The 16003-nt window shown below is 38.9% G+C and overlaps 1 protein-coding gene across 1 annotated transcript in view; it reads right to left on the minus strand.

Annotated features, from left to right (window-relative positions):
* The window catches only part of arhgap39 (Rho GTPase activating protein 39), a 97717-nt gene that overhangs the window by 47379 nt on the left and 34335 nt on the right, over positions 1–16003 (minus strand). The gene's annotated exons all lie outside the window — the stretch shown is intronic.

Raw genomic sequence — 16003 nt, forward strand, 5'->3', positions numbered from 1 at the left:
TTCTTCGGTTGCCTTTATTTTTTTTACGGAGAAAAGCTCTCGACTACAGCCAAAGTGTGTTCTACTGCTCTCTATACTCACTGCAGCAGTATGGGCTTTGATGCTTTGCTGAAAGGCACCTGAGCAACAGTACTGAGGAAGTGACAAGTGCTGCCATTTCATTTTTCAGCCTCAGCTGTTTTCGAGCTGCTTTGTATTGGGTACCATAAAATACTTTGTGTTAAACCAATATCCATCGTAACATATTATCAGTTGCTGATAATGTTGTGGCTGGTCATTGTAATTCTTAAAAATCAACTCTTTAATAACTGCAAGGCGTAATTTACTGTGCTGCAGACTCTGTTTTCAGGTTTTCTTTGGAGTATCCACATTTATTTCTTTTGGCTAAGATCTTCACTTGCTATTTGTTTTGAACAATTACACATCACGGACCAAGTGAATAAACATGTTTTGTTCAGTAAGAGCAGCAATGGAAGATAAAAGTGCACAGCAGGTTGTTAATGGGGTACAACAACACAGAATTGCAAAGGGATTACACAAAGCTACAACATATTATGAATAATATAATAGAAGCCCACTCACATTGCTCTCTACAAAGCAGTCTGCTCATGCATATGCCTTCACACACTCTTTCTCTCCCTCTCTCTCTGTGTCTCTCATCTGTCTTTAGCATTAATGCAGCTGTTCATAGTTCAGGGAGAGGGAGGGACGTTTTAATATGACTAACATACACCTACTGAGCAAAACAGACATATTTATATCCCAAAATACTTGAACACATATAAGTCTTTCTCCTATCTTATGGCTTTTACATAATGCATTCTCTGGCCCCTGACACCAACATTAACAAAACAGAAATGACACAAACACACACACGCGCGCACCCACACCCACACACACACAACATTTAAACAGCATTATGAAACCACATAGCGTGCGTGTTTGTGAACCTGCGAACTTATGAGCAGCTGTTGTTGAATAAGAGGTCCATCAATAGCAGAGAGAGGGTGGATACCTATGTGTCAGACCAGCTGAGGAGGATGCAGCAATGCAGAGAGGATCCTGGCAAAGACTTCAGCACCAGTCATTTCATGCTGTTACACTGGCTGATAGGCTGATATGTTCTTTCATCACTATCAATACTTGATTTCGACACAGTCACACATACATCTGCTTTTTGCCAAAAATGTTTACCAGAGCACTAAATGTGGATTCATCCGCCAATGAAACTGAGTAAGTTCATTAAAACCTACAGAACCCGATGTTTTAGGGAATTAGTTAGCTTTTTGAATAATGAAACTATGAATTCATGAGGTACCCTCACCAGTCACTTTATTAAATACACCATGTTTTTGCAAATATCCAATCAGCCAATCATTCATTCATTCAGCCATTCATTTAGGCACATGGTGAAGATGATATGCTGATGTTCAAACAGAGCATCAGAATGGGGAAAGGTGATTTAAGTGGCTTTAAATTTGGTTTGTTGTGGCATACGAGTATCTCAGTATTTCAGAAACTGATAATCTACTGGGATATTCACCCAACCACCTCTAGGGTTTACAGAGAATAGTCTGATGAAGAGAAAATGGCAAAAATGCCTCTGCTTCTGATGATCCTTGGATCGAAGGGTCCGACTTTGGCTTAAACAACACAAAAGCATGCATCCATCTTGCCTTGTATCAATGGCTCAGGTGGTGGTGTAATGGTGTGGGGAATATTTTCTGGCACACTTTAGCACCAACTGAGCATTGTTGAAATGCCACAATCTGCCTATTGTTTTGTTGCTGCCCATGTTCATCCCTTTATGACTACAGTCACAAAGCTGAAATCATCTCACACTGGTTTCTTCAACATGATGATGAGTTCACTGTACTCAAATGGCCTCACTCACCAGATTTTGATTGAATGGAGCAGCTTTGGGATGTGGTGGTGGAAGTATAGATTGGCATCATGGATGTGCAGCCGACAATTCACAACTGTGTGATGCTTTCATGTCAATATGGACCAAATCTTCTAAGGAATGTTTCCAGCAAATGGTTGAAACTATGCCACAAACAATTAAGGCTGTTCTGAAGGCAAAAGGGGGCCAAACCTGGCACTAACAAGGCGCATCTAATAAAGTGGTTAGTGAGTTCATTTAAAAGATGTTTTTCAGAAGGAAACAATGGGTTTGAGGCAGAGAGCCACACAGGGGGGTAGGAAAACTCAGAGAGTGTAATGTTGACAATCAAATGTTGAAGACAAACCTTTAAATAAAGTTTAAAGTCTTTATAGTCATTATAAACTTAAATGAGGTGAAACCATTCATCATTATTGAAAATATTGCCAGGTGTGTACTGTATTTGGACACAGTTCTATTTCTAAATCTGCATCTAGCCAGTGAGGGAATTCTTAATGCATGGAAATTTAGATGTTGAGGCGAGGGTCCAAAACATGGACAACAAGGACACAGTGACCTCTACAACTGCCCAAGTTGTAAGGAGACCATTTCAGAAGGTGTCCCACATAACACTAAATTAAAAATGTATTTGAGTCATAGAGAAAAATGTACATTCTTAGTTTAAGTTAGCTCTGCTGTGTCGATCGGGGGCATCAAGTACAATTGACACACTGAAACAGGAGCCAGGAAGTCCACATAAAGTTATCCTGGATTTTATGGCTTCTCAGACGCTTCAATATTTTTTTACTCAATTCAACTTTATTTATATACAATGCTGTACAAGACATTTTTTGAAATGTATCATATCACCTTGTTGTGTGATATTACTTTTTTTTTTTTTTTTTGTCCTTTCAGCTTATCCCGTGAGTTCAGGGTCTCCACAGCAGATCAATGTCCGCATGTTGATTTGGCACAGTTTTTACGCCAGATGCGTTTCCTGACGCAACCCTCCCAAATTTCTACCGGGCTCGGACCGGCACTGAACAGCTGGGGAGGGGAATGGGCTGTTAGTGGTTCAGTGTCTTGCCCAGGGACACTTCGACATATAGCCAGGGCCGGGGATCGAACCCGACTGCCTTTACCAGCTGAGCTACAGCCGCCCTATTGTGTGATGTTACATTATAGCAAAGAATATGCCAGGTTTTGCTGGACAATGGTGTAGTGATTAGCCAGAAACCTTTCAGCGGGTCATCAGATGGCATATGTCAGTCTGAACAGCCTTTTTTAAAATTCACTGAAAATTCAGTAATTACATCTGCTGAACTGCTTTTAACAGAGCAACATAGTGGCTAATGTGTGAATCTGAATCTGATCCACTCAGACATGAGCATAGCGTAGCGTAGCTTAATGGCTAGATCCTGTCCTGCCCAGTATTGACCACAGTCCTGACAGCTGATGTATCACACAGGAACTGACATGCAATTAATGCAGAACAAGTCCTATTTAATACCTATGATGCATCCATTCCTCTAGCACTACTGTATTCCTATGTATTATGTAAACATAAGAAGTATAACAGTAAATATGTAAATAAAGTCAGTTGCTGGTCAGATGATAAATCATTTTTACATTTTTATTTTGAAGGATAAAATTTGAGCACAACTCATTACCCTTAATTTTGTAGGTATTCAGGGAAGATAATATTGTACTAAATAAATGACTGAAATCAGTAAAAAATGAGCAAATCATATGAAGCACATATGAAGTTTATTTACAAATTAAAGTATTCTCTTATCTCACCTTATTATAGAAAAGATACCAAAATAATTGTGATTATTTTTAATCACAATTACAGTAATTGTGAGACTGAAATTATGGTCACCATTTTTGTAGTTTCTTTGACAGTTTCCTTATGATTCTAAAATATTTCCATCAGCCAGTAGAGTTCTCTGCCAGTGCGAATCATCTCAGCTCTTTAAGCGGGACAGGCTTGTTGAACACTGAGGCAGCCACAGTTACTGCTACAGCTACTGTGGTTGAGAAGGAAAGAGAGAGAAAGAAATGGTACATCAACTGTCAGAGTGAATGCTCATCAAATGGAGCAGAACAGGCCAGTGGAATAGAGAGATCGAGAGTGGAGATTGTAGGATTAATTGGCAATAATTGGTTGTGTGGGGATCCAACTGACCCAGTTTGGCTGACAAGTCCATGTCTCCCTGTGCACTGCAGAGACGGTCTCTGTGTCACTGTTAGCATACACACAAGTTGCTAATGTGAAAACTTTACAACAGGGGTTTAAAAACATATCATATCAAGGATCCTCACACATTAGATTTTGAATCTTGACCTAGAAAAGTGTCAGCTACATTGACTTGCTGGCAGTCTTGTCTGAGCCATGATGTTGCTAGGCATCCAGCAGACTCCAGAATATTCCTGCACCTAACTATAAGTCATATTAAAGTATTAACCTTGTGGGTTCCAACAACAGTTAAGTCCTTCCACTGTGTAACTTTTTCTGCTTGTAATCACTTTGCTCACTAGTTATGTCTGGCTACTTCACTATGCATCCCAGAAAACTCTTCTAATGTTTTATGGTCCCCATCACACAGGAATACCTGCTTACTCAGACCCTTCATAGACAAAAAAACAAACAAAAAAACAAGAAGACTAAGTCACTGTTGTCATGCTCCCCAGAATTTATAAATCTGGGTCACCATGACAATACAAGCAGGTGGGGTTATAATATCTTTAATTTATACACCAGTTGAGCCTGATCTACCAACCTTTCTGTTATAATCACGTTAATTATGTCAACTTAAATCCATTAACTAGTTGTGTGATTAAAACAATGTATGTACATTCTAAGCACTGTTACATAATTGTTCCACATGTTACACACACTCCAAGTATTTAATTTGCACTGTGGACAAAGCCAGCAGCCAACATTCAGATGTCAGGAAAGTACCAAATTGTGTGAGTGTTACTGGTGATTTAGTGTTGGTCCAGGTTTAGGTTGATTGGACACATTAGTTAGTTCAAAGCACACCTGTCAGTCCCAGGACACTTTTCCCAGAGAAAACACTGCAGAGCACACTTCCAAACCAAATCTAGAGCTCTTTATACCCACTAGTACAAGGAAGCACTGTGCATTATAGCTTATTTATTGTCACAGTTCCCGCTTCTGGACTTCAGTTTCCTTTAGTTCTACTTCCTTCTCCTGGCTTTTATTTTGTTAACTCTCAGCACCACTCCCCAGTTAGTTTCTTTAGCTAATTGTTTCTCATTAACCCTGATTGTTTTCACCTGTGCCCCCTTGTACTTATACCCAGCTTTCCACACTGTTTGCTGCCAGATTGTCTGTCCCTCCTCCTCTGTGAATGGTCCTGTGCTGAGTCTATGCTTTTGGACCCTTTCCATGACCTGCCTGAGCCTTGTGTTTGGACTCTCCCACTTATGTTTTGGTCTGAGGTTTGCTTTCCTGTTTGTCTCTGTGTCTAGGTTTTGTCTTTTGTTATCTCCGCTTGTTAGGCCCTGAGTGTTCATTTGTCCACTTCAGTCTGTCAGTTTGTTCGTGTGTGCCTCCCCTTAGTTATTGAGTTAGTTCCCTCGTACTTTTATTTAGTTTATCTTTTCCGCTCAATGTGTTTAAGTTCATGTTGTGTGTTATTCCTGCCCTCCTCATGGAGGGATTTTGAGTTGTTTTTATCCTTTTGTTAATAAACTCCGTTTTCACATTTCAAATCTCCTATTTTCGGGTCCTACTAAAATTAAATATACACAATTTATTACACTGGTAATAGTTGGTTAATTAAGGGTAAAAGTTTATTAGTTCTGCCCTGGAACAAAGTGCTCTCCCCATGTCCAATTGTAAACCACTAAATACATTTAAATTACATTTTACTCTGGCTGCTCTGACAAAATATAATTTAATTTGTACTTACAAATAAAGACAAGAAGAGACTTTAGGTTTAGATTACATTAGGTCTGACCCACTGTGAGATCTCCATCACAATAAAGCATCATCCAAAACCGGCAATTGAAGCCCTGACTCTCACAGTGCTGATTGCTCCTCTACAATCTCTTCTTAAGGTTAGTTTGCACTTCTGCCAGAGCATTTCTCAGTCCAAAATCGCTGCAGCTCTGTTGCTGGGAGACTACATAGAATCCTGGCAACACTTTTATTAAGGTATGAATAGAAAGAGGGTATTTGACAAGGACAGAAGTACTAATGAGCAGTGGAGGTGGTGGGGATAGAGAGGCAGACAGACAGGACTAATTCCTGTTCAATATTATAAAAACACATTTGATTAATTCCTCATCACTCTTTCAGTCTCTATCTGTATAGTCTTTAAATGGTTCACATTTGTACCAGTACTAACCTCTTTTAGGAGACAGGCTTTCATTTAGAAGGTCCCCAGTTTTAGAGGTTTATGTTGTATTTTAGTGACAAATGTCCCCCTTCTGATCTGAGCTATTCCTCTGGTTAGTAATGTACAGCTGACTGCAAATATAACATTTTTAGTGTAGGAAACACAGTTGTAGCAGGGGGACAGTTATAACATACATTTTTATCAGCTTGTGTACAACAATAAAACATTTAGACTTAGGTTGTGTCTCACTCTGTGTCAACCCTTATAGAGTGGTGATTTCAGGAGCTTTAAGTTAAAGTAAGTATAAAGTCATGATTGTTTTCATGTGTATAAAACATACCCATCAAACATGAAAACAGATGGTGAAAAAAACTAATGAAAATGCTGTTTTAATAAAGGGTTGAATGGTTAGCAACCATACTTTGCTTCTGGGAAATGTTTTCTTGCTAGTGTGCAATTTTTGTTTTTTATGATGTATGTAGTGAACTGTTGTGTTCTTCTCAAAAAAATTCTACCTTTGTTTCAACTCTCCCCAAGACATTTTCACAGTATATTTCACAGTCTTTAGCTATTACTCTAGGGATCTTTTTTACTTTACTGAACATTCTGTCTTGTGCCTTTGAAATTAACTTAGCTAGGTAGCCCCTTTTTAGCTACATGCAAATCAAGTACTCTTGATTATCTAGTAGGACTTCTAAGATGTATTTTTTTTTTAATTAACTGATATTGCTTGTGAATAGCACGCTGACACTGGATTTCTATTACAAATAAAGGTATTTCTAAAACACACCTCCATTCTCATTTTATTGATTACACAGAAAAACTTAATTAGGATATGACTTATTTTAAACTAGGGTATCAAATTTCAGTACTTTTATGGGAGAGACTAAACTGCTTAAATACAATCAAGAATAGAAAAAGTCCTAGTCAATCAGCATCAAAGCTCAGTAACTATACATGCCTAGTTACTGGGAAACAGGATAGCTTTAACAAGTGTATTTTAATCAAGAATCAAGTTACAGTGGTCAACACAGCCAGTAAAATTACTTGAAACCCTCAGAACTTGCTTGGAGACTTGTATACAACTACAAAGCCAACTATAATCTATTTGAGTGGCTGACTGTACAAAGCAGCAGGCCATTTCTGTATACTCTTAAAAAAGATCCAGGGAGGCCAAAAGACCTACGGTGGGATGATAAGCTGGTCTCCACAGATGGTAACATGACAAGGAGCTCTGTCTAAACCTGTTGTATGAAGAAAATCTGTATGCTGTAAGACATCAGTTCACACCTGTGAAAGTTGCTGAGTGACACCTTCTCAAATGATCGGAGCCTCTTGGCCCCCAAAAATAAATAGTCCCATGGCTCTTCTGTTCTTTACTAACAATAGTGTTTTCATCACACCTACATCTAGTAACATATGCATTTCTTACTGGAGGAAAATAGTGCACTTTAATAGAAGCAGAATTCTTACATCTCTCTCTCTCTCTCACACACACACACACACACACACACACACACACACACACACACACACACACACACACACACACACACACACACACACACACACACACAACACACATTGACGTCTTCAAAATTCTGTGAATTTGTTGCTTAAGATTTTCAACTATGGTGAGCAATAGAGTAGGGGTTTATTGGGTTTTATTATTGTCTTCTCTTACATATGAAAGGTGTAAGAAAAGATCATGATGACAATGAACAACAAAAATGCACAGAAAGTAAGGGACTGTATGTTCGTAACAAACCTAAAGCATCGCTCTGTGTCTTTGAACAGCATGTCGTGTGGTGTGCTACAGCTGTGCTCTGACAAAGCTCACCTCCCTTTGCAGTCACACAGACAATCCTCACCTCTCATTTACATTTTAGAATAACAACAGTCTTGCTGCAAAAGAAGAAATGAATAACCATTTATCATGTAAATGAAGAGGAATAACTGGCCAGGGAACACTTCTACCTTGTTTGGAGAAAGAATTGAGCAGAATATAAACAATACACCTTCTGGGAAAGTGTGTGTGTGTGTGTTTGTGCATGTACATGCATGTTTGGCACATTATTACTCTTCTCTGTGGCTATGGTTTAAAGGAGCAGAAGAAGAATGAAAATAGGTTAGTTTACAGAAGCACGATTTCCAAGACCAAGAATTCTTTTGTAAAATATAGTTTCGTTCACTGACTTACATTTACATTTAGTCATTTAACAGACGCTTTTATCCAATGCGACTTACAAGTGAGGTATCAGGCAAGCAAGAATCTAAGTCAAGGAGAAAACATCAAAGCAAAGTCCTATCAGAAAAGTGTTAACATTTCACGAGATGCAAGTGTGACGAAGAGAAGAAAGAAAGTTTTTTTGTTTTTTCTTTCATTTAAAAAAAATGTATTTAATTGCAAAGGAAGGTGCGGAAGAGTTCTGTTTTTCAACCTGTTGCGAGCAGCTACAGGAAGCCTAAGCCTGTAGAGATCTAAAGAGAGGTGTTACATGGGTCCTTTTTGGCAGATAAAAAATGAGGCGAGCTGCTGCGTTTTGGATTATCAGGTTTGATTGTGGATAACAGTAACCCCATCAACAAAGCGTTGCAGTAATCAAGACGAGATATGACCAGGACCTGTACAATGAGTTGGGTTGTATATTCCATGATGTAGGGTCTGATCTTCCTGATGTTGTAGAGGGCAAATCTGCATGTCCTCTAGACTGAGGAGATGTGGTCCTTAAAGCTCATTTGGTCGTCTATGATGACTCCCAGATTTTTGGCCAACTTAGTGGGGACAATCACTGTAGCTCCAATGTTGATGCTGATGTGTTGCAATGAAGGTCTGGCTGGGAAGACAAGGACTTCGGTCTTAGAGATGTTGAGCTGAAGATGCCTCTGTCTCATCCAGGCAGAGATGTCTGAGAGACAGGCAAAAATGCGTGATGAGACAATGGAGTCGTCTGGTGGAAAGGACAGGAAGAGTTGTGTGTCATCAGCATAGCAGTGATAGGAAAGACCATGTGAGTAAATGATAGAACCCAGGGATTCAGTATAGACAGAAAAAAGAAGAGGACCAAGAACCTCTGCCCTGTGGCACACTGGTAGAGAGGCTATGAGAGTGAGAAACATGCCTCCCCAGGATACCTTGAAGTTTCGTCCCGATAGGTAAGAATGAAGCCAGGCTAGAGCTGATCCAGAGATGTCTAAGTCAGAGATTGTGGAGTTTCGGATGGTTCACAGTGTCAAAGGCTAAAGATAGATCAAGGAGGATTAAGACAGAAGTCTGACCTGTGGGTTTTGCAGCTCGAAGAGATTCCACAACAGACAGGAGTGGCGTTTATGTGGAGTGACCCTCCTTGAAGCCAGATTGGTTGACGTTGAGGAAGTTGTTCTTGGAAAGAAAGTCTGAGAGTCCATTGTAAACTGCTCGTTCCATTGTCTTGGCCAAATATGGAAGAAGGGAGACAGGTCGTTAATTCTCCACAAGAGAAGCTGTCTGTGGCTAGATCTGCATCGAGATTGAAGAGGTCCTGTGTTGGGGGCAGAGTTGTGGAGACCAGCGAAGAGATCCGGGTTGAGAGACCTGAGGTCACGACGGGATGTTACAAGTGTGGTGGTAGAATGCGAAGGTCTAGGGCTGAAGACTGTGAATTGAATAAAGAAATGATCCGATAAATGCAGAGGAGTGACCAACATGTTTTCTGCAGTGCAGTTCCGGGCGAGGTTTTTGCCAGCTTTGTGGGTCAAACGTCTTTAGGAGAGCAAACACGTCAGCCGCCTGTGGTTTGTCAAGGTGGATGTTCAGGTCTCCCATGACAATGAGAGAAGTGCCATCTTCAGGGAAGTGGGACAGCAACACGTCAAGCTCATCCCAGAAGTTCCCCAGCTTGCCCGGTGGTCGATATATCACAATCCCCTGGACTGTAATCGGTAAGTGACTCTGAGCAAAGGTATGGAGTTCAGGCTACATGAGAGGTTCCCAGGATTGAACCTAAAACCTTGCACTTCAGAGATGAACAATAGGCAGTTGTCTCTCTTTGATTATGTTAGCGATAACCCTGCTGGAGTCTAATACTGTATGATGGATGACTGAGCATCTGGGAGACTGGCTTCTGTGTTGTATCCTTCATCATTGATACTAGCCAGATGCTTATTCTCTCACTGACGCAGCTGATGTCAGTGTCTCGGTGTCTCTCCTTAACCATAACATTTAAAATGTACAACTCCAGTATTTAAAATAAAGTCCACTAGATTTATCATGTACACCGACAGCAGAAATGTGGAAAACTACCATGTAATTGCTCAGACATTTAATCAGCAGTCAGCAACACAGATGACCAAAATTTAATTCAATCACATCGTCCAGGAGCAGGTTAATTGGTCATTCATTTATTGTTCAGGCTGCACATGAGACAATACTCGAGAAGTACAAGCAAATTGTAGCAAAAATCTATTCAATTCCATACAGTGTCTGTGTACATGTAATATTAGCAAGGAATCATCTACTCACTGTGGTAAAATAGAGCAAATTTAGTCATGAAGGTTAGAATTTAAGACAATGTACAGCATCTACATTTATATCCATAAAAAAGGGTTTGTTCTTTGTTGAGCCCAGAAGGATGTAACAGATGATGGATCTTGAGGGTGAAAGGTCTAAGGTACAGAAGGTATAAAATGAGAAACTGTGGTGTTTTTCCCTATGCAGACATACAGTATGTTAAATTAAAATGGTTCATCATGCTTCGCACCTTGCTTTTTCTGACCAATGTCCTTTCATCATTTCTTCAAAGATCTAGTATAAAGAATAGGACAAATGTCTACAACATTACCTGTGCACATTACATTACCTACACAATCACAACAGCATTGTTTCAAGATATGCTCAAGTATCTACAACCAGACTACCATACTTTAGAAGCTTTTGGTAAAAACATCAGGAGATCGGCCTGTGAACGGTAATTTTACTATGGACAGTCAGGGTAATAAATTGTCTTAGTGTCTGAGAGTTTGAGACTTAGGGTCTGAGTTTTCTGGAAGAAGTTTCACTGGTAGAACTACAGCAAACCTGTCAATGACATAAGTTTGATTTAAATTCAATTCTCAAACACTTAGCTTAGGTAGGTTTTAATCTATCTCAGTGCCAGTAAAACTTCCAAATACATACTAAGACTTCCAGTAAATATGTTTCCGTATCTCTATCTGATTATCAATGAGCTCTGCTGGATGCTCCGGTTATCTAATGTAGTGTTAGGACAGACACTGTCACTGCAGGCCTACACATTCACACATCTGGGAAAGAAAGCAGCTATTAAATGTATTATAAAACTAAAATTTCACAGTGAGCAAGCACTGTTTGTTCAGAGCATAGCACAAATGACTGCAGCCAGGATGTCTGACTGTCCAATAGGACAGTTGGTCCCAGCATATTTGCACAAAGATGCGATAAACCTTCACACATTTTAACTGGATCAACAATGTGTGTGTCATAAGTCTGTTCTGTTTAGCTTGAAAGTAAATTTGATGTTCTGCACTGAATCTAATTATAGTGTGTATAGTGGAAAACCACATCACATGTGCAGGACAGACAGGCAGGCTTCCAGAAAACATATACGTGGAAAATACATCAAGTAAATCCAACGGGCCAACACACACACAGATTGCAACACATGTTCTTTTTCAATTTACATGTTATGACAGACGCTGATTTGATGTATAAACAGCAGGCGTATTTCACTGTCAGCTGTGATCCATTCAAATCTAGTGAAAAGTACAAACAATCCAGAAGAGGAAGAAGAGGAAGAAGAAGAAAAAGAAGAGGAAACATAATAATATGTTGATTAATCAGGCACTTAATTTGTAGGAAAAAAAATCACAATTATTTCATCCTTTTTTTCCAAGTAAAAAAAGAGTTAGATAGACAAATACCGGAAGATTCTCAGCGTAAACAAAGAAAGAAGTTGCAAATTTTTTGTTGTTGGTGGGTTTACAATACAGTGTCTCATAGACAAAATATTCAAGTTAGTCAATCAAAAGATCAAAAACAACCAGCAGAAAAATCCCTAATTCAAATAATAGATGTGAGAGTTTAGGAACACAACACGATTGGTGAGCTGCAGGAGGCAGTCGAAGCTCCATAACAAGCCAATAAAAGTAGTTTATTACAATACACTATAATAAAAATTAATAATAAATAATAATAATTTCAGCTTTCCCTATGGTTTTCCATCAACCGTCACTATGTGTCGGTTCAATGGATCAATGAGTGAGAGTGACTGATTTCTATTCTTCTTTATCCTTTTTAAACTTCATCCAGTGATCAATGTCAGAACCACTTTTCATTTCATAAAGATTTTATATTTAAAGGATAATGAGTCTGAGATGTTGTTATTGTAGAAATGATAAATCTAGTTTTTTTGGGTTCACCAAACTAAAACTAACTCAGTCTAATCCATCAGTTTTATAGTACAATCTACTTCATGAAGGTGAAAACTGTTTTCAGTGTCATCCGTAATTGCAGCCTTACAAATTTCTTTAAGCTACTCGTTTTGTTCTCTTTGTGTTCTTGCAGTCTGTTGTGCCACATACTGCAGGTTTGACTTGTTTGCCCTTGTCCTTCTTCAATCCATCTCTCTTCTCTGCTCTGCTAAGCAGTATTGAGCAGAGCGAGACTCTGAATCTAATCAAGATTAAATATTGTATTCTGTGTGAGAGTATGTGTGTGTGTGTGTGTGTTCTGAGAGGTTGGGCATCTAGACAGTAAAGAGGAGAGAAGAAAAGGTTTACAGATATGCACAGAGAAAAGGGATTTAAAGCACTGGTGTTACGTCAACTTGGTCTCTTTTACCTATATTTTTTCTATTAAAGGAGCTAGAATAATATCTTTTTATAAACATTGGATATATATATATATATATATATATATATGGCTTGAAATGTGCGTATTAAAAAACCTGCATAGAAATATAACCAACCCTGAAGTTGCCCCCAGTTTAAGTTTTTTACTGTAGCCTTTTGTTACAGCCACAGCTGGTTTCAGAGAAAACTGTCCACATCCTGCTCAGCAAACCTTAGCAGGGGCAACAGACAGAATGAACAGAGCAGGAGATGCCACATGTACAAGGTGGAGCAACATAACAGATCTATATTATGGACAATCAGAATGACAACACAGATTGTAGACATATTGTAAATGTATTTAAATTTTGAAAAAAGACACTTTGCACACGTTCTCTCCATCTGTATACAAGGCTACTCACACCTCTGCTGTTACAGCATCTTTAATTGGATATAGACAGGTTTCAGTAATGATCATGAAGCACGCAAACATTCACCAACCTGAAAGCTGTAATGCAAATGGCAGTGGCAGTGAAACTTTAACAACGTTAATCTACAGGATCCTCAGGCAGGACGAGAAAAAGTTTTACTGCTTCCGGACATCATAGCAATGCTTTCTGTTTAAAATCTAGATATGAGTGTCTACTTAAGATGAGAATTAAAGACAGTGTGGCTGTGTTAGTGTACACAAACATGCATCAGCTTCACATATATTATAAGTTTGGGTTATATATAGAAAGAGAGCTCTGAGAGATGATGTGACCCCATCCCAGAATTCATCTGTCAAATGACAACACCACCACGATTAACATGTCATACAAAATTTCATGACAACATCCACCTCTTTAACCACTGTGTTGGCATGTGGGGTTGCAGTGTCTGGTACATTTGTACCTAAATTTAATCTTCATGCTTTATACAAACTAGCAGCTTCAGAAAGACATCTCTCTATAACTTTTGACACAGATTGAGAAACAAGTTTAAATTGTATTATTATAAGTTAATGCCATTGCACATATTGTTTCGTTGGATTATATTAGACACAAGCTGAGACATAAAGCATGTCACAGCTCGCCCTTTATGTAGCACCATTTACAGTCAGTGTTATACTACTAACCTGAGTAAAAGCTGCTGTTGTCATCCACAACTCATCTCCCCATTGCCAAGACCAGGGACACCCACACTGCTGGTTAAGGTGCTTTGCTCTCAAACATCGTGCATCCCTCTGCTTTCAGTATTATGACCTGAATCTTTATTATTGTTACACACTGTTGTTTTTAAGCATTTGTTGTAAGTCACGGCGTTGGAAGCAATTAAAACAAACATATATTAATATTAATTAGCGTTAGCATGTAACGTCCGCACTGGAGGGTAAATACCTAAATGGCACTAAAATGTGTGTGGACATCTAATCAAAGCTACCAACTGTATACACCACCAGTTTCAGCACCCATTCCTGTTCCTGGTACAGCACACACATACAGATTCTACACACTGTTGTGAGCTCCTGTGATATTGCTCTTACTCTGCTTTGTGTGTCTGCATGACAGCTGAGGGAAATAGCTGCCATTCAGCTTAATTACAGTACATGATCCTGCAGCTATTTTCCTCACTAGTTCTCCTGTGTGTGTTGTATAAAAAACAACAGAAGCTCAAAACTTTCATACTCCACCTATTCACTGTTTGAGAGGGAACTACAGAAACAGTCTATCCTAAGTATCCTGTAGAGTGGTGCATCTCACATCATAAACTATCTTTGTTTGACACAGTAAAACCATGATGAACTGTTTCTCTCATGCATTATCTACAAAGAAAGCATTTTAGTCACATTTTCAGTTGTGTGGCTCAGTGGTAGAGTGGCTGCCCACTGACCATAGGGGTTAAGGTTCACACCCTGCTCTTTCCGACCACATGTTGAAGTCTCACTGAACAAGACACTGAACCCCCAACAGCCCATCCCCAGCTGGGCAGTGCCGATCCTTAGCCTGGTATAAATTGGGGAAGGTTGTTTCAGGAAGTCATCCAGTGTAAAAACTGTGCCAAATCAAAATGCGGACTAATGATCCGCTGTGGTGACCCTGAACGTACGGGATTAGCCGAAAGGACAAAGAATACAAAACAGAAATGTTTTTTAAATTCAGCGTTGTACACAGAGGGTGACTTGAAGCCCAGAGAATCAGGGCTGGATAGTGATGCAGTTTTAGTTTTAGTCTTAGTCATCAAAATTTAGTCATCGAATTTTTTTTCTAATTTTCACCTGTGATAAATTAGTTTAATTTCTCTCTATATTTATACATTATTAATAATGAGGAGTGAAAGTTTGATTCCAAATATTCTGTAGGTTAGTGATAAAGACTTTGCAATAAAACACTTTCCCTTATCTCCATTTTTCCCTCTTTCACATTATTGTTCAGTTTGTATTCGTTGACGAATAATGTCAAATTGGTTGTCATTCATTTGCAAAGGATAATTTTGTTTACATTTTATTTTGTTATTGTCTGTTGTAAAAAAATGGTTGTCAACAAATAATTTTTGTCATCATTTCAGTAAAAAAAATTAACAATGATAGTGGCTGGTAGTTGTACTGCGACTTCTATGTTGATCATGTGACACACTCAAGGCTCAAAAGTTTTAGCCATTGAATCACATTGAATCACTCAATTTGTCAGAGTGAAAAAAACCCAACAAAGTTTTTTTATGATCAATTTGATTAATTCAGTCCAATTCATTGTTTAGAATATATCCATGGCTCACGTGTCATCCAAGCTATAGGCGAGAGTAACCACAACTCATTGTCTGGACTTTGCACAGCAATGATGCATTGACTGACTGACAGCATTCAGGAGAGGGACCATCCACAGTATCTTGAGCCCAGTTGAAGTAACAGATTTGTGTGTTTAAAAGTTACTAGACACCAAAAAACAGC

The sequence above is a fragment of the Channa argus genome, chromosome 8 (assembly GCF_033026475.1).
Source record: "Channa argus isolate prfri chromosome 8, Channa argus male v1.0, whole genome shotgun sequence".
In the NCBI taxonomy this organism is placed as follows: Eukaryota; Metazoa; Chordata; class Actinopteri; order Anabantiformes; family Channidae; genus Channa; species Channa argus.